Here is a 25,221-nt window from a genome sequence, read left to right on the forward strand (position 1 = left end):
AGGCTCCCATTATTTTTACCCCACACTTGCTACTAACGATTTTATTTTCGTTGCCACAAAGTTGCTGCAAAACAAATTAATTCAAAATTGAATTTTCGGTTTTGTGGTCAATGGAAAAGAGCAAGTGGGACAGCGAGAGATAGACTAGAATAAAAAAAGGCAATTGTTTGCTTTTAATTATGAAACCGCCACCAAGGACTGAGCGAAGCTGATAGAGCTAAGGTTTCTTATTTCAGTTTTGTTTGTCGATGCCACTGCCACTGCTACTGGTGATTTTGTTGGCGCTTCTGCTGTTTATCAATTTTCAATATTGACCTTTGCCTGTTTTGTCTTTGTTTTTGCTGTTACTCTGCTCTTTTCGTTTTGGGTTTAGTCGGGCTACATTAAATATACACACAACACTTCGCCGTGCTAGCGATTGCGTTGTTGTTTGCCTTGTGGCCGCTCTTTCCTTCTCGCTCTTCACACCTCTTAGGACTTCTGGGGCAGCCACCTGGCGGGGAGTTGGGCAACTAGGGCGGGGGCGTTGGATAGTACGAAAGTTCGAGCGATAGGAAGAAATACACACAAATATTTGCGCTATGCAGGTGACATTTTTCGGGGATTCTCTGTCACCGCTCTCCCTGCTCTTTTTTCATTTAGCAGCTATTAATAGGGTCGATTTGACTAGGATGTGGGTATAGTGGGCCCAGTGAAAGACATTTGCAATATTCACTGTATGTCTGGCTATGGCCTTCAAATTTTAGTGCTGTTAAATAAATAAAGTTTTATTTTCTTTAATATTCTTTTCACTTCAGAAGATATTATCAATTGAGGACAACAAAGCAATATAATAATACAATAACAACCTTGTTTATTAAAATGTATAATTTAAAATAATTTATAACAAAGGGAATAAATTCGCAATAACATTTTACCATTTTTTTTTATTCTAACATATTTATCTTCGTATTTAATAGATAACCGATATGGTTATCCATTGACCTATTACACAACAACAGGGTATCAAATATCCCTTAGTTCCGAACATGGCCGGCAATTCTATTTTGGTTTAGCTTATGCCGAAAATAAAATAGCCATCATGTTGTCAATTGAATTGGAGCGTCGATTTCAATTTCTAGACAGTCTGCAGACTCCCTTCCTTCGCCTCACTATCTCTCTGACTGCCCTGCTCTAATTTAATTGCAGTGCAATGTCTGAATATATCTATAGATATATATATATACATGTGGGAATTTACCCAACTGCATCGATCGTGTGTATTAATGCGTACATATTTCTGCTAATTGATTAGTCACAGGAAGTTTAAAGTCGATAAGCGCAGTGCACTTAACCCATTTAGCTACACAAAAGACGATAATATAATAGCATTTAATTAAATTTCATTTAGCGGAATTGACAAGTTTTGAATTAGCCTGCCATTTGTCGGCTGGCTGTTTGTTTCCATTTCCTTTTTATCGACGCCGTGGAAAATCAGTTCTGCTTTTGCTTTCTAATGACTTGCGTTTCAATGAAAGTTCAATTAGTGTGTGCACATAGCGAAAGTTTTCAGCAACACAATAAAGAAAGTGGCAAAAAGAATAAAAGGCCAAAGCGGAGAAGTAAATATATCTGGTCTCACTTAAGGGCTTTTGTCCTCCTCGGTCATCAGAGTTTTCTCCGCTTTTTATCGCTCATTTCCTCTTCCAATAGAATCGAACATAAGCGGATTCTTTTGGGTCCCTCATTAACATTTATTTGGCCCTGCGGCGTGCCAAAAGTAAAAAAAAGGATGTGTCTCCGCATCCGCCAACTGGTGCAAGTTCAATCTGATTTTTATTGAATTCATTAAAAGCATTGCACACTTTTGATTTTTATTTAATTTTTTTTGGTTTTCTCCATTTTTTGTGTTTTTATATTTGGCTTTGCTGACACTTAAACAATTAAAATGGGATTGTTTGGACGGGTGGGGGCGGTGATTCCTGTTTCAGATCTGCGCCCATGGCACACATTGCAATTTCGCTGGCAAGTAAAAAATTCGCAAAAACTATATGGCATGAATGTATTTAAAATGTAGCCATCTCTTGTCTGTCTGCCTCTCTCTCCAAAATGCCATGTCGTCTGTGTGTGCAGATTTGGTTTGCAGATTGTATTTTTTAAATTGGTTTATCCGTTGTTATTGTTCAAGTTTTTTATTTCATTTTCTCCCTTTGGGATTGAATGAACAGCCAGTTCTGCCAGTTCTGGTTGTAAGTTGTATGAAATTGTCACACGGGGCGTATGGGTGATATGCAAATGAATTTTTAATGGAGGTTAGAGAGAACCATTACACAGGTAAATGCATTAATGGCCTTGTTATGTGTTTAGTTAAGCAATAAAGGATATTTCGGTTGAATGAAAAAGTGGCATTTCATTTTAAGAGGCTGAGAGAATTATGGGAAAAATAATAGGCTTATTTTAAATTCTCTTGCATAGAAACTAGGCCATTTACTTATTTTTATACAATCTAAACACAACTCTTTAACTATGATTTTGTTGCATTCTGGTCTTAATAAAGAAAACTTATTATTCAACTTCTCAACTTGAGGATTTAAAATATACACCAGAAAAACGGCTTACGAAAACAAAAAACCTTTTGATACTTTAGCATACCAAGACTTCTTTTAGAGCTTAAAAATAATTTTTTCCTGATGCTTAAATTTTAGCTAAGTCTGCTTACCACACAAATTGTGGTAGCAAATTGCAGCTTTCCTGCCTTTGTATTTCACCCTCTAAATAATTTTTCGAATATAATCAATTTATGGTTGGCTGTTTTTGTGGTTACCGTTGCTTATGGAGAAAAAAGTGTCATAAATTGCTGATGTTAATAAAATGTAATTAAAGTGAAATCAAAGTCAACCCGTAAAGCGATTACGATAAACTGCTTCATAAGTGAAGTGAGAGGACAAAAATAAAGTGACATAAAATTACCGGTAAAACAAATTGAAAATTTATTAAAATGTACTTTAATTGGTTCATAGCTTGTAAGTGCTACAGTAATCTCTCAACATAAGTTTTTTAGCCCATGAAATTTACATGACATGGTATTGTTTCTTTTTGGATATTAAAACCCACTCACTTTGCGGCATTGCAAATCAATTCTGGTGTGCGCAGAAGAGCGATAAAGCCATTTGCATGGCAATCTTTCCTTTGTTGTTGTGCACTTAAATTTTAATTAATGAATTTGTTATCGTTTATCGTCATGGTGACAGCAATTGTTGCCATTTCCCCAGCCCTGCCACTGTCACTTCTGATAGCATTTTCTCCGGGCAATCTAAATGTTGGTTACTGTTGCCCTGTCGCATCAATGCCAGTTGTTTGCCACAGCCATTGTCTGTCAAAATTTGACAAGTCACGCGAATGGAAGATGGGCCAGAGCACTTGGCATATGGGTTAATACTCACCTACGAGAAGGTAGATAATGGTTTTGCGTCGGCATAAAGAAACTGATGCCAGCGTTGACAAAGGGAAATTGAGACCTTTTGGCGAAATTAAAAGGATTAAGAAGATGGCTTTAGGGGTGGTTAAGTAATTGCGTAATACAAGTTTTTTATGGGTAAATTTCAACCAAAAAGGTTTTAATAAGTTTTAATGAGTTTTTGAATTGTTATTAACATTTTTCATTAAATTTGTTTGCCTTACTCAAATATTTTAATTATAAAAAGACGAATACAAGATTTTGCGCAATTTAATTTTGGTAATTGTGATTAAACTTTTTTAGTTTAATTAAGTTTCTATCAGATTAGAATGAATATGTATAGAAAGCCACCAAACCAAAGCTGATAATAAAAAAAAAAATTAGATGTGGATATCAGTTGGAAAAGTTAACTATATTTATTTTTTTTATTGGGTAAATGGTAAAATGTGAATTTATAAAATCAATGTAGCATTTTAAAATGCAAAACGAAAGATTTTGATCTTTTTTATGTGACCAAACATAATCACTCTTATATTATTTTCATTTAGGTATATAAACTAATTGTTTGATGCCAACCTGACAAAATACAGAATCTCCGGTTATTTCCTAACAAAATTGTGTTCAACCAGCGTTATGTATAATGGCTTTAATTAAATGACCCTCTTCAGGGTGCAAGTGTCGCATGTCAAAAGCCACTTGAACTTTGCTGGCCAACTAAGGTAATTCAGCTCCAAACAGCCTCTCTAGTTTCACTTGGGCCTTCATATTATTTCTATGGCGTTTTAATGGCTTAATTAAACAATTAACCAGGCGGACCACGATAGTTCAATTATGTAAGCAGTTTGCCAAGATGCCAACAATTAAAAGTTCATTAGAGCGGGATGCGGTAGGCTTGGGGGCTGTGGAAAACCGAGAAAAGCTGCATAAGCAGCCGAAGTTGTTTTTGCCTTTTGCGGCAACAAAGAATCTAATTGTATATCAAGTGCAAGTGCAATTGTACAAGTGGGTTAAGCGGGGCAGCAGGGGGCGAAAGGGATGGGGCTGCGCTTCTGCCTCAATGAATCGAGCAGAGTCGGCGAATACAAACACAAACACCACGTTGGGCGCTGCTTGTAAACTAATTCAATTAACGTCTAAGCCGCTTAACATCATCAAGTGACCCAGTCTGCCCGGTTCTTAGAACCCCAGAACCTCCACCCATTTTGGCCTGCTTTAAGCCGCTTTAAAATGTGACCCACAACTGGTTGAAATTAATATTATCTAAATTAGCCAGGTTTTGTGCACTTTAAACTTATTAAACGTTGTGCAATTCCCGATGCCAAACCGGTTGGCATACATCTGCCGATAGCTAAATGAACACATTCCCAAACCCAAACTCAATCTCAGGCTGTCAGTCGTTGTCACCTCAAGTGCATTAAACTGGTTTTGCGGTTTCTCCGTCGCTCAATTGTAGGCGGAAGTTGGCAGAGCCCGAAAACAAAACGAAAAGCAAACAAAACTGGGTTAAGCAGTTAATCAAAACCCGCTTGGCATTTGCATATTAATCAAGTTTACAATTTCCTTGTTCTCTTTACAGACAAATTCCCCGAAGAGACATTGAGCTAAGGTGAGTGAAGTGGGAATTTGTTTTTGATTTGCAACCTCTTATCAAAATAAAACACAAACAGATATTCTAAATTTTCACACAATCCGTTTCATCAACAACCTCCTGATAATTGGCCAAAGTCTTGTTAAGGCCTGGTCATGTGCCGGGGATCTAATAAAAAATAATTTGTTAGCCCTACATTCCCATTTTGGGGGTTAATGGCTTTCTGTGTGTCAGTCGGGGCTTTGTCACAGCACAGTCGGATAAAAAACACTAGAAAAATGGACCAAACTGAACAAATATATACAAAACGTCAAATAGAAACCCTTTTGTTTCCACATGTAAACACTTATTGATCCCAAAAACAGATGAAAAAGTACTGCGAAGTTGTTCCCTGGCCTTGGTAACAAATTGTCGATGAATAAAATGCAAATACAATATAACGTAATATGTGCGAAATGTGTAAATTAACAACAAAAAAAATTATGTTTCTACGTTTATAACAAATATTAAAGGGGCAGCTAAAAACAACTTTAGTTTATTTAGTTTCCACTTTAGAAAACAATTTTAATTTAAATGAAATAAAATTGAACATTTCGTTGTAAATGGGAAAAAATGTTTGTTAATGAATGATTACCACAATCGATGTTGTGGTTTAGTGATAAAAAATATAGTATGTCAATATTAAGTAAGTTGTCTTCCCCGAATTCGTGCTTGACTGTAACACTCGCCAAAAAGTATTTATTAACAAATTTCATTAATTTTAGTGCAAATAAATTTACCTTTAATTAGCACATTTGCCTAGATATTTGTGGGTATTTTGTCAAGTGGCTTATATTTGTTTATAAAAATAAATGCCCTGGGGCAATAAAGCGAATGTAAATTGGGTTAAAATTTGACGAAACCCGTCTACGAATATTCTGTTGCGTATGTGGATCATGCATAATCAATGACAACATTTGTGCCAACAAGAGTCGCAAATAAACATTGTTGAATTTGCTGTCTCTGTTTGGCTTTGCATATTTTAGCAGGGGGCAAGAGCTAAGTAAATGTTTGCCAATGGCTCACAGCAACCGGATACTGGGCGAACCGAGCACTCTGGATCTTTGTTATCTAATCCGGCCAATGCACATGAGGCACCAGTACTTCAAAACGCTGGTAAAATATGATATGGCTTCCCCTTTCCGGGAATTAATTGTGGGTTTAATAGGGAAGGCTCCCTTATTATCACAAATCAATCACAAATACTATTTACACGTGCTAAACCATCAATATAAATTGGATATCACAAGACCTCTAATTAATGCCACAAATGAGCAATTTGCTAAAAAAAAAAAGCTAATAAAATCTATTGCATTTAAATGCGAAAAAATTAGTTAAAACTCTTGTAGCTGGTTTATTGAAATCAATAGCGAATAATTCCGAATTATTCAACGAAATGAATAAACATTTGCTCACATTATTTGCCTTTTGAAATGGCTGCCATACGCAATGTTGACCAAATGTAAATACGGAAAAATCTATTTTTGATACCCAGAGAGGTGAAATGGCATTTGAATGCTGTAAATGTTGTTAATTATTATGCACATTTGACCCACTTTGGCAAAACTGATCGAGGGATGAAGGTGGTCGGGGAAATGTCAAAAAGGAAGTTGGCAATTATGATCATACAATAGAGTTTTTGGCAACATTTACCATGTGGCATTGTCCAGGCAGCTGATTTATGCATACCATTGTACACTCTCATTATTGTTGTTTGGGTTTGGGTGGGTGTAGGGCGGGGGGTGTGCGGAATTCAAAATTAAATTCTCAGAGGTGCTTACCAGTTTATTCAAATTTCAAATGCTAAAACCTTTGCCACAATTGACACGCTTTTGGCTGTGCGTGCTTACACCTAAAAAAATGCTTAAAAGTGATGTTTCGGAATATTAAATAATTTATATTGCTTTTCAGAGGGCTGCATTAAAAAAGGCTTTAAGTTTAAGCTAAAAAGAATTTTAAAATCATAAATCTGATCAATTAAATACTGTCATTACCAATTATGTTGTTTTACCTTTTTTTGGAAACATCTTTATTGAACCTGTTTATCAATTGAGGTAACATTAATTAATTATTGTTATTAAAGATTCTATTTTGCTAATTTATAAAATAAGGGGCAAATTTATTTTAAAGTAGTTTTAATATATATAAAAGAAATGTAATAAGCCTTTTAATTTTTTTATTTTATTTTTTTTCTGGTGTATGCACGTTATATCACACGCACGCATATTTGGCAAATATGTATAACCCTCGACTCCCCAAAATTGAGTGGAGCAGGAAACTTTTAGCGTTTGCCGAAAATTGAAAACGTGTGCAAGAAAACTAATTTGATGAGCAAATATCGCCTGGCTGGGGCAAAACTTTGCTTGTAGTAAATTCGTTACATATTTTTTTCCAGCTTTTAGTTCTAGTAGCTAGTTGAATGCGATAAAAGATATTTGTTTTCACTCTGGCGGTGGCAGAGTTTTGCAGTGATTTTCGGCTCAATATGTTTGCAGGGGGAATTATGCTGATTGCCTCGCGTGTAGATTCTGTTTATGCAAATCTTACGTGCAGAATTGCGAGGGAAATGCTATGCCGAAAATTAAAAACCCTGCCAAATTATGCAAATGAACTTTTGTCCCCAAAGGTCAAACAACAACCGGGGAATACAAGGTAATTAAGCCATTTGCTTTGAGCCTCGACACTGCAATTAGCAGCGAGTTTTCTTCTGGCCAACCTTCGAGTCCGCCCCTTTCCGAATTAAAATGAAGGTGTCAACGTATTTGGCCGGCTTATATTTTCCCTCGCAAATAAAATAACAAGAATGCGGACAAGAAAAAATCGTACGAAATGAACGGCAAACAGCATTAAAATGCTTTGGCCGGGGAAATATGCAAATTTTATGACTCGACATTGAAACGTGGCCATAATTGGGCCAAAAGTCGGAGTCAAAGTTTGAGGTTAGAGCTATTGTCATTCCGAGCAGATTTGGCCTGCTCCTCTTGTTTTTGTTCCCAAACCAAACCCCTGCAGGAAGCGCATAATTAGCTTGGCCACGTTGGTTGCATTTATTGCTGTTTTTTGTTGGCAAAGTTTGCCAGAGTTTGGTTAATTTTTGTGCGGGTTATGCCCTTGTTGTCATTGCGTTTTTGGGTCGGCTAGAAGTTTATTGCTCTCCGTTTTCAAGGAGTGTTTTGTTTGAGTTTCAACAAAAAACTGGAAAGCATTCCTTTTGAACTAAATAAATCTTAAGTATGGTTGTAAAATCCACAAATTATATTCCTAATAACTTAATCCTTAACCAAAAAGAGATAAATGGCAACTTTTTTCAATAATATTATATATTTGTATTTTTTGTTAACAGTTTTTAGCTTTGACAATCTAATTTTTTTACCCCAAAAGAAAGACATTGATTCTAAAGTAAGGCGTTTTAATTCTAAAACAAATATAGAGAAAATTTTACATTTTGTAACTCAAAACTTATATTAATATTTTTTAGCCCCTTAGGGCCATCCCTTTGTTAAGTCCTAAATCAATAAACACCTGCACTTTCTTTGTGTGAGGATTTGTATTTATATGCATATTTTCGATAGATAGTAATTACTCTTCAGAAACATGTTTTAGATTTTCTCGGTCTAAGTAAAATTTGTCAAGCGAACGTATCGTGTGATTTGTTGAATATTTCATCGCCCATATCCCGGGCACCTCCAGGCATTCCAATTATCTGTGAAATTGACTACAAAACGTTCCACTTGGATCCACTGGCAGTCGTCCCAGGGAAGCAATTTGCGTGCCGAACACTTTACAAGTTGGGCCGTCTCCACCCATCCTGCACTCTCGACCATATTCCTGTGTATATAACCTTTTAAATCTGCGTTGTCACTAGCCCAGACACACACACACAGAAAAGGAAAAATACATAAACTGTCATAAAGTAGCAATAATAATCCTTGAGCCTATGTCGAGAGCGTTTTACTGAATTTTTATTGACTCGACAAGCGGGGCGAGTAGAAGTAGTCAAGAGGCAAGAATGGGAAAGCCGGGGGAAAGGCGGCCAGGCATTCAGACATCAAGGCATCCGGGCGGGCCACTTCAGCTGTCAGGACAACAAGGACAACCAGGACAAGGACGGCAGGAGCAGACAATGGCTCTGGGCCCAATAAAAAGCCGTCATCATAATTTCGTTCAGCCCGACACTAAAGTGGCGAGATTTGGCTTGAATCCGGCTGAGAGACAACTAAACCGAAAGTAAAAGCTGGACCGTAAATGCACGCTGTTTCAGGCACATAATTCGCACATTTTGACACGGCTAATGGGCGTGGCAATAGCACGGACACCACGGCGTATGCTTAATCATTATTTGGCCTGCGGTTTGGCAACTTCTTTTGTCATCATCATCCACTGCCGCAGTGTTGATTTTTATTGTTAGCAAAATTATTTTTTAATTAAATTTTTACGACACGCGTGCCCCGCAGAGAAAAAAGCCCCAAATGGGGAGCGGTCAAAACTTGAATCTTGCGGCTGTCCCACAAAAACTTCTGGCTGGAATGTTTTTTTTCCTGCTATTTGTTATGGTTTTTTTTTTTGTTTTGCTTAGGTCTGGGCGAAAGTGTTGTGCCTGTCTGGTCGCTGCCGGCTGCTTGGCGTGTTTTCTGCATTTTCCTGCACATTGGCGCAAAAACAAGTTTGGATCCCCTCTGGACACCCGGCTGTAAATACATTTGAACCCTTTTTCACTCGTTTCGTCTTTTTCCGACTCTTTTCCAATCTAATTCTTTTTGGGCGCTTTTGAAGGGATACTAACGCCCCGGCCATGTGGGCGTGTGAAATGCTCGAAAAAAGGACACGCATATTGTTTGCTGGTGCTTTGAGGTCCTTGGAGCATTTCCACTAAGAAGTGAGTCTGACAACGATGAAATCATTGGGAATTCGTGGCGACAGAGGAAAGGATTGTGTTCTTAAGGTATTACAAGATCTTAGAAAGCAATAAAGGATTTTTTTTAATATTTTAAAAAAGCTTAAAATTTGCTTTTTTTATAAAATTAATATAAAATAGTTATCTAGATTCTTAAATACTTGTGAATTATAACTTTAAAGTCCATATGTTAATATTAATCTTAATAGACTATTAGATTTACTACAATAACAACTTTATACTGAAAATTATGTTTTAATTAATTTTCAGTATAAAGTTGTTATTGTAGTGCATTCCACGTTCGATTTTGTGCTATTTTATATTTATATTTTTGCCACTTTCTGTTTGTTTATGGCATTTGTGATAGTTTTTCAGAGTTGAAACGAACCGAACGGAACTGGCCGTGCCTTTTATTGCTTGTTTCGCTTTTGGATCCTTTTCGCTTCGCTCCCTAACATTTTCACGCAAATCCAACAATTCCTTTTTTCTGCATTTTATACGTTTGTGAGTTTTGGGTTACTTTGAGGTCACAATGTATGGGTGGGTGGTCTGTCGGCCCTTTGACCCACCCACGCACAAGCTGAAATACAAATAAATTCTGCAATAATGTTTGTCCACTCCATGACACACCCATTTGGGTGTTGGCACATTCACGTGTCCTGTCTCCTGTATCCTGTGTCCTATCCTATGCCCTTTGTCTGGGGCAGGAGCTTCTTGGGTCTCCGCTTTGTCCACTTTTAGTCCACTCGTAATGTCTTCAGCTCAATTCAATGGAAAATAATCGAATTTCGTACACATTACTTTGACATACAGAAAATTATGCAAATTGAAATTCAATTGATTGGAAAATGCGATGTTTTCGAAGCTTATGTAGAAGTATGTGTAGGCACGACCTCACCCACAAGTTTTCCATATGTCTTGCCATTATGGCATATGAATTTGAATTTCAATGCGATTTGGCTGGCGGTCCCATGAATTTTGAATATGTAAATAGGCCCAGAAATTATTTGGCAAAGCGGCAAAAATCTGTTTGTAGGCTTTATTCATTATTCATGGGTGCGTCCCCCGCTGTAACTACATAATGACCACGTTTATTTCTGATGAATTACAGTTGCTGTCTGTCTGTTTGTTTCCAACTTGGCTTACTTCCATCGAACGGGGAAAATCGGTTTACGGACTTTCGGCTTGGCCTTATTAAATCATTTTAATGAGTCAACTAAAGCCGTGGAATGGGACAGACAGCCAGAAAACCGCACTTGACAAACATTTCATTAATTCGCCACCGCCAGCTCTTGACAAACGTTCCTTTGAAGTTCAAATAAAGCCGGAACAGAGCTTAATGAAAGGGATGTGCCAATGCATAGATGGTTTATGTGTGCAGTCTGTTCATGAACTTAGCCAAATTAATTTTACTGAAAAGTCGTTTAGCTTAATGAAAAACAAATAATTATCGCTTTGCAGGACTTTAAAATAAGCCAACCATTTAACATGATATAAAGCATAAAGCTTTTCTTGTGTTAAATTATAATACATACAATTATAAAAAAGGACAATATTACTTTAAAATTTCGTAATTAAATATCAAAATTAGCATATTTAATAGGTTGTCAACGAACCCTAATAAATCAGCAATGTAATTGTTAAATGTCTCATTAAAATGCCCTTTTAATTTACAGCCAATTGCTGAATGGGCATTTACATTGATCAAATCCATCGGCATTGTAGAAAATTTGCATAAACAATCGCAACTGCCATTACAAGTCCTATCAGATGTCACATTAATTAGCCGCATAAACCTCTCCAATCCTTGGCTTTATCCGTTTTTTACCGCTTGGCTTCAAAGGGATTAACGCTCGGTCCGAGTGTAAGCCAAAATAATTAGTGGGCCAGCACCCGATGCTTAATGGTCACCATTCAGTCTCCAATCCTGGCAACGCAAATACCACCCCGACATCCGACACCCAAAAAAAGCAGGATGAACAAAAAAACTCGAACGGCAACCAAATCTGCTGGGCAAATATTTGCGTGAGCGCACTTGAAGCGAGGTGAACCATTAATTTCAATTAATTTGATTTATGGCAAACTGAAAATGGCGGCGCCCTCAAATAGATTTTCACAATTCAGATTTTTACCCCCACGCTTTTTATTAATTGTTTGGCATTTTGTGCGTGTAATTGGTGCGGTTAATTTTGCCAAAACCATTCCACAACCACCGCCTACGGCCTGCCAAATAAAAATGGCAGCCTCTTACCATTGTTAACTAATTAAGGTCAAACTACATAATGCGAATCATTTGTTTGGCGCCAGGCACTTGAGATTCTCCGGCTGGTCGGGAAATTTGCATTTCCAATGAACGTCGAACACAGCTGGGCGACAACTCGATAATTTCCAAATGGCAAATGGCAAAAGGCAAACAAACCGGCCAAAGGGAAAACAAACTTGGCCAAAACGTTTGCCTAATTTCGCTACGCCTTTTGGTCGTGTGGCAATTACACCTGGGCGGCAAAAGGGGGCGGTGGGAGTTAAAAGAGCGGCTAAAACAAATCATTTGTTTGCACAAGCGCGACAAAGCGAACTCTTGAACTTTTCCAAAGCTGCACAGTGGTGCAAAAGTCGATTGTATATTCATTAATGTAAATATTTTAAGATCTTAAGTTTTTTCGTGCAAAGCCGGAAAAAAACTAAAAAAAATTATTTCTGTTACCAATTACCATTTATACATATATTATCTTGATAAGCTTTTCTCAAAAATATGTCACACTGTTCATCGGGGAGTTTGTTTTGTCGGTGCTACCAACATCTTGTTCATCTGTCCGGGACTGTAATTTTGTTGCAAGTCGCTCGGCACATTAAATGCATTAAGTTTTGTGTTTGTTTTGTTTGTTGCAGGCATTGCCTTTCGACTCGGCTTCGTGCAGCACTGACAGCTGACAGTTGGCGGGAAATAACAAATAAATTGACAGATGACCTGACAATTGATTTCGTTACGTCTTCCCCCGATTCGGAACCCGGGACTCCGGGCTCTTGAGGACCGAATATCCGGACCACCGTCAAAGGTGGAGCAAACTTGCATTGAACGAATGCAATTAAAATACAGCTGCTGGGAAATGTTATCAAAATGCAAATTGCATTTGTTTGCCGCTGGAAAAAGTCAATAACTGCCAGAGAAAACTAACAGAGGGAAATTGTTTGGTAGGTGGTGGGTTGCATCGGGGTTGCCGTGCAAAAATATTCCACTAAAAGTCTTCGGTGCGAGATACACGAATCGTGGCCATGCTGAGTGGTCATCCCCTTGGGCAACTCAACGATGGCGATGGCAACTCTGGCAGCGAAGTTTTCTATTTTTTTGTTCGCAGACCCTCCTCCATTTTGCCCCACGAACAGTCGCCTTAACAAATAACAATTTCAATTTCGCGTATCGAGCGCAGCGTAAATTCAAATTTTGTAACTTTTGCGCCGCAGGACGAAGGCCGCCCAAAGGATCGATGGCTGGCGACAGTGAGCACAAACAGTTTTCGCACACGCTCCATTCCGAACCGACGGCCCGCAGGGTGGTAAAAAACTAACAATAATGACAGCAAATCAATATCATTGTCAAGGTTCCCCGAGGGCCCAGCAACACCAGCCACAAAGTAAGAGTCTTTATTGTAATGCCGCCATCTCTTTTCCTCCTGCCATCCCTCCCTGTCCCACATTTTGAGACATTGTATGCGAGTGTGTGTGTGGGTGTGTGTTTTGCATTCGCCCGGCTTTTCTGTTTTTCTGTTTTTCACGGTTCCGGTCCTTTTCATTTGGCGTTGGCAAACATAACGCGCACTTACGTTTACGCCCTTCGGATACGCTCACCTGCCACGCCCCTATATTCATTCACTTACGCTCGCTGCTGGCCCCCTTTTTCCTTTTTCCCTCCTCCTTCTTCTTTCCCTTTTTCATTTGTGCTTCCACACAGTAAAAAATTCAATCTGGATATTTTAAAATCAATATTTGAAATACCCCTTTACTTATTTTGCAAAGTTTTTCTTACAAAATGAATACTATGAAATACATCTTGAAATAGTTTTACTAAATAATTCATTTTCAAATTCTTGGCAAATGATGGTATCCCACTACACTAACAACCTAGAGTTTGAATTGCATTTGAACTGCAATAAAATTAAGGTGAAATTAAATACATAACTTAAAATATTTGAAATAGTGCTTTAAAATGTATTGTATGTATAAGTAACATAAACAAACTAGCCTATTTTTATGCCATTTTTGTAGGACTTTTTCAATAATTGAAAATTAGCAATATTTAATATCAAATTTTGTTTCTCTGCAGTAGAGTCAGTCAGTCGTGCATTGCAATGCACTTGAATTGCAGTTGCAGCTGCACAAAAAATTGAGTGCGGCGAGAGAAAAATAAAACCCGACTCGATGCAGCCATTTCAGTTACCGCACTGGTCAGCTAAGAGGGGTCAAAGGGCAGGGTAGACCCCACGTGGGGTACCCTACGAATCCCCAAGGGAAAGGAGACAGTGCGGCTGCTAACCCCTCGGACGATGAGTCCATCGCATATGTGCTGCTATTCAGTCACGCATTCATGCGGCAGAAGGTGCAATTGATTGCAGTTGTTTGTTTGCTTTTTGTTTGCTTCCCGGTTGCTGGACGAGCATGTTGCTAGGTTTTCTGGGCTTCTGGGTTTGTTTCTGCCTGCTGTGGCGATGCAATTCCATTCAGCAGAGATTCTGACATGAAAAGTGTGCAAAAAGTTCGTTCGAGTTATTGATTATGTTGCTTATCATTCGGTTTTGGCGTTGAACTCTTTGGTAGCTCAGACACCAAATGCGATGTGAACTACAAACATATACAAAATTTGTGGCTTACAAATTGCATTGTTTGTGGCAATGTAAATTTTGAACAAATATTTATTCACGTCCATACATTTCAGAGTATTCAATTTCATTGTTTTCAATTTGTTAATGATCAGTTTTAGGCAAATTGCCATGAATTAATATTGAACCACAAATAAAAACTTTTTGTATGCTCAATGTGTAATTGTTTTATTTATGTTGGACACCATTATTTGTTTACACCTTTCATTACACACACTTTAAAGGTTTTCCGGAATTAGGCAAACATCTTTGTTATGATTGTGAACAAATTTATATAAGCATAGTCATAGAAAAATGACTTGCGGCGATCATTTCTTTGATATGTATGAAACATGTTCATTTGTGTCATTTACCATTGTCCTGAGTGTTTTCCCCTATATTAGATAGCACCCATGTGTATCAATTGAGACGATCAGGGAACTTTATGGGTCCATTAAAAGTTATCGCATATCAGCGAACCTTTTTGCTCTTCCCCACTTTGTTTTGCATTTTTGGATAATTAGGCGCTTCTCCCACGCTCGATCTCGTGAATCGTGGACTCCTCGATGCTTTGGAGCCTCTTATGCAATGCCTCAAAATCGTTAGCTGATGTTGCGGCTGATGCTGGAGCTGCAGTTCATGTTGCAGTTGCAATTGCCGTTGCCAAAGTTACTGCTTGCAGCCTGGTCATGGGGTTCCCAACGTTGGCACACATTGTTGCATGCTTTAAGTGGACACACTGTGTCGCTTGCACTTTTCTTTAACAACGTTGCATGGGTCTCTCGACTTTTACTGTTTTACTTCGCCGTTTTCTTTCCGTTGCTTATGACAAACGCGTCCCCTGCTTCCCCCTTCTTGCTATATATGTCACATAATGCCTGCTTCTCAGGGAAAAACGCGCGGGGGAAAAAAAGAGTCAAACAGCAACCGAATACGCCACGCATGCCTGAGGGTAATTCGAGACTCAAAGTGTGTCGCCAAAGGTGGAAGAGGAGCTGTACTGAGCTGGGATGAGCGGCTGCCACCGACGCATTGTTGCCCAAGCCAAACAAATTTACAAATGCACGTGCGAGGCAGGAACTCAAAAGGTGGAGACACACAGATGGTGAGAAGAGATATGTGGACTTACAGTCAAACTTGCTTAATCCAAAACAGCATCTTCTGAAAAAAAATTAATTTTGGAAATAAATGACTTGTTTGATTTCTTTTTTAAAAATATAATTTTTTAACAAAATTCAAACCAACAAAAGATTTTATAAGTTAGTGGAAAGAATTATTTCACAATCATTTTTTTAAATTTTCCATTACTTAAATTTGGTAGATGTAAAAAAAAACTAAAAATTTAATGTGAGTTCTCTACGTTTAGATATAAGTGAAAATAAAATAAAAGAATCGATATAAAATCAACTTCTTACGTGGTTGAATAAATATTTGTTTCCCCCCGTTCAAGAAGCTTTGAAGTTAGGAAAGCTGGACTGTTTTAACAAGTGTGTTGGTCCAAGTTAAACATGAAAGTGAAATCTTCGCATGCTGCCGCCTCGCTGCTTCCGTCAGCAGCCATTCATGGGGTTTACGTTTATTGTTACCTCTGCCACATGCAGCATTCCATCTGCAGCGTAGCTTCCTGGCCAGTTCCAGCTCCAGTGGCACCTCCACCTCCACCTCCAGTTCCCTTCACCTTTCACCGGGCCGTCAGCATTTAGTGCTAGGGCTGCTATTTGGGAGCCAAGTGCAGTGGCAGTGGCAGCGGTAGTGGCAGCCGTCATCGTTGACGTCGCCCGACGTCGACGCTCGTCGCTTGCCAAGTTGCACGTGAAATAAGTGAAATTGCAGCCAGTGGCAGTCAGCAGTTGCCAGTTTCCAGTTGGTAGTCGGTAGGTAGTTGGTAGTTTGGTAGTTTGGTAGTTGCTAGGTTGCCAGTTGGCAGAGTAGCAATTGCTTCTAATTGCCATGGCCCCAGAGCATCAGCTTTCGGGATTAGGGACTGCTGGCATTTGTTGCTCGTTTAAAATATTTAACTTTTTCGTTGCCGGGGCGGAGCAGCAATTAAATGCGATAACCGCGAGCATAGAGTGGCTGACAAGTGCACACACTCGATTATGACAGAAATTGTGTGTATTTATGCTTATAAATGTATCCTTTTTAAACGGATTTCAGTTGGGCGGCGGCGGTGGCGTTGACTGCGTTGGTGGTGTAATAAAAATAATGTAAATGTAAATTGCCATATTAACAGGGCGAAAAGCGACCGGCGAAATGATTGCGATAAACGCAAATAAAGCATTGACAAACGGACCCCACAACCAAGGACATCGACGATGGTGCGGGCGTTAAGCCCTCCGCGGAGAGCAATTACGCCGAGCGAACCACAACGAGCGGCGAGCTCTGCCAAAGTGTCCTTAAGCGTCGTCGTGGCCCATTTTGCCTGGCAGGCTGTTTTATTTTCATTTAATGCTGCATTTCCGTTTCCTCATTGCCTCATTGCGTATACGCAGTGTGTGACGCCGGGCCGCGCGTGTTTTAATAACTGCCCGTTGGCTGTTGATCGAGCCGGGGGCCGCGCATGCCACCATTTGGCGCTGTCAGTTGGCCTGTCAATTACATTTTAAATTTCTTGTCGTTAATTTTGATGCTCACGGCACACGTCCGTTTTGCCTGATAGGTAGCTGCGCTTTTAAGCAGATTAAGGACACTTTTTGCCGGCCTTGCTCAATTCAAGGACCTTTTTCGGGACTGGCTTTTTATCAGCCCTCGCTCGCTCACATTCTATCTCTCTCTCTGTGGACGGGGCGAAAGTCATTAAATGAATTTTTGTAAATGTCCCGGCGGCCCATTGTGAAATTGTGTACTTTTTATTCGGCCACGCATCCGACGTCCTTGTGCCATCTCCTGCTAAACTTTCAGTGGCCGAATTCATTTCATTTGCAATCAGCCAACGAGGAGCGGAGCCATAACAAATGCTGAAATATATAAATTGGGTCCCTGCATCTCTCTGGCGCGGAAAAACATTTTTTATCGGCCTCGCCCTGGCCAAGTGGGGCAGTTTTATTTACTTGAGCGCAGTTTCTCTTCACTTCGTTCTGTTAATTTGATTTTTATCTGCTTTTTTATTTACTTGCCACCCCCGGTCAACTCGACGGCACCTGGCATCTCATTTGCACGTTGCGCATACGCCCCGTTGACGGCTGCTTGATTTTTATTTAGGGTCCTTTACATTTTTTCCCCCTGCTTTTTTGCCCTGGTGAATGTGCATGCCTTCTGTGCTTCCCTTGCTTTATCCACCAGCCATATTCCTGGCTAATCACAAGACAAAAGCCAAAGCTTTTCACACCTTTAATCCCTGTTAATTGGGGCCTGGGTCCCGGGTTCCTTGGACGTTGCTAAAGCTGCACAACAAAAAAATTCGACCAATTATGCTCTGCAGCCCTAATTGCTTCCTGGCCCAGTGCGTCCGCTTGGCTCCCAACTTGATTTTTATAATAATGATACCGGATATTTAAGTAGATGCCGGCACAAGCTGCTGGCAACTAGCAAAATCACAACAAGAACTACAATCTGCCCCGGCCATCTTGCCCACTTTTGTGGCAGGCAAGAAAGGAGCCAAAAAAAATTCACTATATATACATATCCCCGCAGAACAATGGCTATAGAAAAAGGGCACACTGTGGCAGCAGATGGCAAGAAATTGTGCTTTAATTTGGGTTCGCAAAAGTTTTTAAAAATAATAAGCGATATTATTTCTAACAACAACTATGATTTGCAAAATTACGAATGGTGTATATTATATCTCCCTTTGAATCATTTTAATTGATTATATATTCATATCACCTTTATTAAAAGTATTTCATCAATTTTATTTATATTGTTATACATTTAGATTTTATTGCCATCTGGCTTATTGGTAATGAAACTAAAACTTTTTTCAGTTCATTTTGTTTATTTTCTCTTTTATTCGTTAAAATAATTTTATTTATATTATATTTATTCAACCAACAATTTGGAAACCAAACGCTCTAACGAAAATGTTTCGTTGCCAAATTGTTGGTTTACATTCGCTTCACTGCAAATTCAAATAAAATTTGACAGCAATTAACAATAAAAATCGTTTTATTGGCCATTTAAAAAATACGATTATTTGTTTGACCTGAATGCCTGAAAGCCCATTTACATTTTTCGATTATTACTGCAAGGCGAACTGCCTACTAAAACAAAAATCTAGAACAACAAATTTCCTTCCAAAAATCGTTTGAATATAAAACTGTTAAGAATTTGATACTCAAACCTTGGCTTCCATTAGAAAATGGTTTAGTAATGCTGAATGCTCTTGAACTGGCAAAGGTTTAAATATATTTTCAACGTAATATTCACATCGTAATGATGACTAGCACTTTTCCCAAATAGTTTCCTCTCCATGCGTGTTTGCTGTCAAAAGTCACCCACTTCTGACAGCCTTTTTCTTGCGGCGTTGATTTGGGTCTTCCTGCCTTTTCGACCCACTGTGCGAAGGAAGGAAAAAAGTGCTCGGGGCTGGCTGGGCAAAAGTATCTTGAAGTCATTTGTGCAGACTCTAATGATTTCCGCTAGTTTCCGTTTCGTTGTCATTGTCCACGTCTCCATCGGCGTATGCACAAGGAACCCAACTGGGAGGGCCCCCCACCCATTTCCCATTTCCCTGCCAAATTAAGGTTTTCCCCCATTGTTGGACATGCAACGACCTTCTGCCTTCAGTGGTTCGTGCTGTTATTGTTATTATTGTTGCGTGTCGGTGCGTTGGTTGTTTGGCTGTTTGGCTTGATAAAGAAATTATTGTAATCTGGCTTGAATTTGAGCTCTGACGCGACCCTGTCGCACTCGAAACTTAATCAAATTGTATTGCTAATGGAAATGAAGCGGTTATGCACACACAAACACACCCGCCGGCAATTGCTGTTAATGAAATTGTCTGGCAAAATACGTTCCACGGTGGCGCGAATCGTGTGAGTTGCTGCCAATGGCATTATATATAATTGCTTATAATTCAACCAATTTACAGTTCATAAAGCTGCAGACAAAATGTTATCCAAACAAATTCAGTCTGTCGGCTACCTTGAAAAAAAAACGCAAAGTGTAAATTAGGGGGAAGTTTTATGCAAATATGCATGGGCTTCTCAGTTTCTATGGTTAGTCAACTTAGAAAATACCCTATGATTAGTTGTAAAACCCCAACCCAACCACTTAATCCAATGAATATACATAGATTTTAGATATTTATATCTGCTTACTTGGCATGTTTTTCCCTATCATAAAAGTTGGGACCAATTTGTGTTTATCGGAACAAAAGGTTTTTCCAATTCCTTACAAATTAAATTAAGAGGCTAATAATTTATTGATTAAATTGTCTAACTAGTAGCGACAGTAATCACAAGTGTTTCCCTGGAATGCCAGCTATTTCATGCCGTATAAATTAATTTTCTTTTAACCATTGGGTGCATATATTTCCTACTCTAGTCGTGGCAAATTGCTCTTGGGTAAAGCCCCTTTTTTCCTGAGCAATGTAGGATCTAATAGATTCAGTTAGCTATCGCTGTTAAGTGATTTATCGTCCCCATCATTTATATCGTAGGTTTATGGGAACACTCTGATTATACTGTGTGTATGCTGAGTATATATTTGATATCCCCACAACAAAGCCTGTCACATGCAACACATGAATTACCGCCGCAACAATGACAACAACCATGACAACAATAGCAAACAACAAACAAACAAACAACGACAACAATCAAACTCGTTTTGAGCGTTTCCCATAATCAACGGCGACGACGACGACGACGTCGTGTGAATTTTATTTTTCGGTTACAAACAAGTTCCGTCTTAAGAGAAACATTTTTTGCAGCTCTGATTTTTGGCTTGCATTTGCGCTGCACTTAAGTGTTAACAGCACTTCTGAAAAATTAAGAAGGTTGATCAATGATACATCAATTTTATTAAATATTTATAATTTAAGGTGGTCGATTAATGGAGAAAACGAGAAAGGAAGCAAACTTCGGCAAGCCAAAGTTTATATACCCTTGCAGTTATTACAAAACAATGAGCTCAAAGAAGTTTGGTCGACTTAAATCGAATTTTTGAAATTTGAATAGCTTAATCATTGGCCCATTTTTGCCTACTTTTTTTTTTTTGCAATCTTTTAGTTTTGAAAATATGGACTTTTTGAAAATTTTTGAATTTTTTCGAAAACATTAAAAGTTGACTTTTTCCAATTTTTTTTTAACATATTTGCTTGCAAATAAGACCATGTTTGCCCATCTCCGAACAAGAAAAAAAAATCGTTTGCCCACCGCTTAAAACAGGCATTTTTAACATAAACTGGGGGCAAACATATTTTTTGTAAAGAATGCTATTTTAAAAGACTTTTGCTCAGCCAAGCGCGCAGAATCTATAAAATTATTTTATTTTACTGGAATTACTTGTTATCCAATTTGATTGTAGTTTGACATTAAAATTAACTATATGGTTTCTTTTCGCTTTCATAAAAAATTAGAGATTAAATTTATGGAATATTTGGGCAGAATAAGTTTTGTTTGGCCAACATCTGGTTTATTTGTATGTCAAATTAAAATCATGATAAGAAATCTATACGCACATGGCTCGGTTTTTATAAAAGCGAAAAAGAAACCATAACAAACCATAACTGATAAGAAGTGATTTACAAACACTAAAGTTATAGCATTTTCGATCAATCAGTTATATGGCAGCTATAGGATATAGTCGGCCGATCCTTATGAAACTTGGAAGGTCGGATAGATTGGCCAAAAATTAAACTCATAGAAAATCCCAAAGTCCTAACTTTAAAAACACCAAAGTTATGGCATTTCCGATCGTTCAGTTATATGGCAGCTATAGTCGCCTGATCCGGTTCGTTCCGACTTATATATACCTGCAATAGAAGGACAACTTTTTGGAAAGTTTCAAGCAGATAGCTTTAAAACTGAGGGACTAGTTTGCGTAGAAACGGACGGACGGACGGACGGACGGACGGGCAGACAGACGGACATGGCTAAATCGACTCTCATGGTGATGCTGATCAAGAATATATATACTTTATAGGGTCGGAAATGTCTTCTTCACTGCATTGCAAACTTTTGACTGAAATTATAATACCCTCTGCAAGGGTATAAAAAGGTTATCTATCTATTATTTATTCAGGCTTATATATGATACATAAATAAAGTAGTCATCATATGTTTGTATCAAAAGTAGGGACTTAAGTACATACACATCCTAAGATTTTGTAAGTTTATTTCTTAGAATATGTTTTTTAAAATAGGAGTAAATTTATATGAAATGTAGTGTTAATTTTGTTCAGTGCCGTTGCTGCTGTAACTAGTGTAGCAGTTGTTGTTTGCACAATATTTCACGCATACGTGCCTCTTCATAGCAGCAAGAGTGGGTGGTGCTGGGTGGTTGAGTGGGTGGCTGGGCGGTTCGGTGGGTGGCGAAATGCGCTCTGCCGTAAAATTGCGCGCAATTGGGTTTTTTGTTTGTGCGAGTACGAGTATGTTGGCTTAACGACAACAAACTGAACACTTTGGGCTGAGCACGGGTTCTGGATTGTGTTCAGCATAGCAGAAAATTATGAGTTAATGGATTTTGTTTAATATTTTTTTTTTCGTATTGTTCGCTGCATTATTACGATTTGCAACAAGCCAAAAAGTGTTGACAACCACATGTTTGCCCAGTAATTCCCCCTTTTTTGTTTGCTCCTGCACTGACAGAGCATGAAAGTGTTGAATGTTGTCACCGCAAAAAGCATTCAACATCAATGACACGCTCGTTGGGCAAATGCTTCAACACCATCCATTCCACCCGCCTCCTAGTAACTCAGCAATTTGTTGCAAAATCAAGTTCAATGTTGGAGCGAAAGTTTCTGAAAAAAATGGAAATAAGTGAGACGGGAGACTGACAGCCAGATTCGCTCCTTTGCTGCATAATCAATGTAATTAAATGCGGAAATTGTTTGGTGCAGTGCAAAACTGATTTGGAGCTTGACGTGAACGCTTCCATTGAAGCCCCATCAACAGACCCCGCCCGAAACCTCTCGCCCCGCTATTTTGGCTACATCTCCAGTGCTAAACTCGAAACCGGCGACGTTGTCATTAGGCAAGCCAACGAGTTTAGTTTGGGTCTATGCCACATGGAAATACGCTTTAATAAAAGTATCTTTGGTTAGAGTGTCTAAATACAAGAAAAATAAATAAAAAATTAAATACATTTTTTAAGTGTTTTGTATATTTTGGTAATTAACCTTTAGAGTCTTTATATATACATTTTTTGCCGCCTAATTTCGACTTTTTAAAGCTCACATTGCATGTTTATGTGGCACTTTAAATGGTTTTAATTCATCCACCTAATCGACACACCATTTCAATGGCCAATAATATTTTTTTCTGCCATATATTTGCATGAAAACACATGACTGCTATATGTTTTCCCAAATTATCTTTCTAAAATATAAAATTAAGGCCGAACAAATTAAATTTAAAGGTTAAAAGCTTGTTTCAACGGGAAAGAGAAGGCTTGATTCAAAGAAAAATATTTATAAATTGAATGTTAGTCAGTAAACTAAAATAAATAAGACTTCACTCATGGACAAGAAGAATGTATAATTGAATAATAAATTGCGGGATTTGTTATTTAAAGCGAATAATTCAATTTTTATATTTCAGAAAATATAATTGAAACCATTGGTATTCACCAGCTAACAGGGTATGCAGAACAGCATATAAAATACCACCAAAGTTCATCACTTATTTAGGGACAGGAACTGCAAAAGTGGAAAATGCAGTGTAAAGTTGTCTGCCATTCGCAAATACACGCAACGGGAATGTGCAATTATTTAGAGTAATTGCTTTCAATATACCAAAATGTTCAACCACATAATTAGAAAATTACAAATTAAATGCTGAAAAACCAGACAGAGAAATGGCTAAAGTGGAGCAACGCTAAAAGTAGATTAAGTTTAATTTTGATATTATCGCTTAGAATAATCAATGCCCGATTCATCTCCCATCGCAGGTATAATGCAAATTGAGCTACATATATAAACCAAAACGGCGAAACCAATGCAAATCCTATTAAATGAGTTACTGCTCCATAATGAAATTAAATTTGAACAATGGCCAGAGATGTATTTATAAGTATAGCAAACTAATATTAATATGCGAATTAATTATTTTGCACAAAGATCCGGCTTATCGAGGTTTAAATATTTTCAATTATATGGAAGTTTTTAAATATTTATATGATTAATATTTTCAATGCACATACACACATATTTATATCTCGATGCTAACCTGATGGTTTGAATTTTTTTTTGCACTGCGGTTTGATTTTGTAATATAATTTATTTAAATTGAATTTCTTTGCGGTTGATTTGTGGGCAAATACAAATAAACCAGTGGGGAATGTACTTAAACCGAGTTGCAATTTAGTTTATGGCCTTAAAGTTTTGAAAACTAGAGAGTATCCTTTCAGCAGCTCAGTGACTCTTCAAGGAGTCCTCCATTATTTAATAAGTTTTCTTCTCGTCTCACTTATTCTTGCCCATAGCCTTTGAAATCTCTTTGGGGCTGGCTGCTTAGGTATCGTTTATTTATTTTCAAGCGAGTGAAAAGCGAAATTGCATATTTGCTTTTATTATAATAAATGCCAATTTAGCCGACTGCAATTCAATTACGTGAGCACCGTGAAAATTTCCCTTTTCGGTTTTTGTTTTTCTGGCTTCTCCTACTGGCGTTGCTTGAGTTTTCCCATTGCAAAACGTGCGGCACTCGAGAGACTGCGGCCTGGGCCTCATAATCTCTGGAAAACGTGAGTTTCGGCCTGACCAACTAAATGGCTTGCTGGATAGCCTAGCCCTCCAAGCCATCATAATTCTGTTGTTTCTGTTAAGCACTCAAAAAAAAGTATAATAAAAAATTCAAATATTTTTGTTTAACTTAAAAGCGTTTTCTTAAGTATTTCCTAAGAAAAGAAATTAGATGAATGTTGGGTAAAAGAAATTTTCAATTGTTTTTGTTTCAAACTCTTATTTTTAATCTCTTAATGACATTCTTATTATTATATGTTTTTAGCCCGATTTATATTTTTAGTAAAATAACTGGTATAAATTCGTACATATAATAAATAAATTACATTTCTTAACCTTTTCTGTAAAAAAAATGTTATTTTAATAAAACATCTTAAATTAATGTTTAACTACCGAATGCGAAAGTGAAATAATGGTAGTATCAATTTCGATATTATAATGTTAGTTTTGAGTGTAGGAAAGAAAAATATACAAGTAATGCTGGGGATGATAGCCAAGGCAATCATGACAACGACGATGCAACAGTTGAGTGAATTGGATAATTGCGTATAATTTTAATGGATC

General features: G+C 38.0%; 1 protein-coding gene across 6 annotated transcripts in view; it reads left to right on the forward strand.

Moving 5' to 3' along the window:
* Nucleotides 1–25,221, forward strand: part of LOC108041858 (extracellular serine/threonine protein CG31145) — a 69,904-nt gene that overhangs the window by 11,892 nt on the left and 32,791 nt on the right. For 5 of the 6 annotated variants that reach the window (XM_017119911.2, XM_044459122.1, XM_017119909.2 and 2 more), the window contains one exon: nucleotides 5,013–5,042. The exons of the other annotated variant lie outside the window; for it this stretch is intronic. The gene's annotated coding sequence lies outside the window, so the exon portion shown is untranslated. The remainder of the gene's footprint in view (nucleotides 1–5,012; nucleotides 5,043–25,221) is intronic. 6 annotated transcript variants of the gene reach the window in all.

The sequence above is a fragment of the Drosophila rhopaloa genome, unplaced genomic scaffold, assembly GCF_018152115.1.
Source record: "Drosophila rhopaloa isolate 14029-0021.01 unplaced genomic scaffold, ASM1815211v1 contig_178, whole genome shotgun sequence".
Taxonomy (NCBI): domain Eukaryota; kingdom Metazoa; phylum Arthropoda; class Insecta; order Diptera; family Drosophilidae; genus Drosophila; species Drosophila rhopaloa.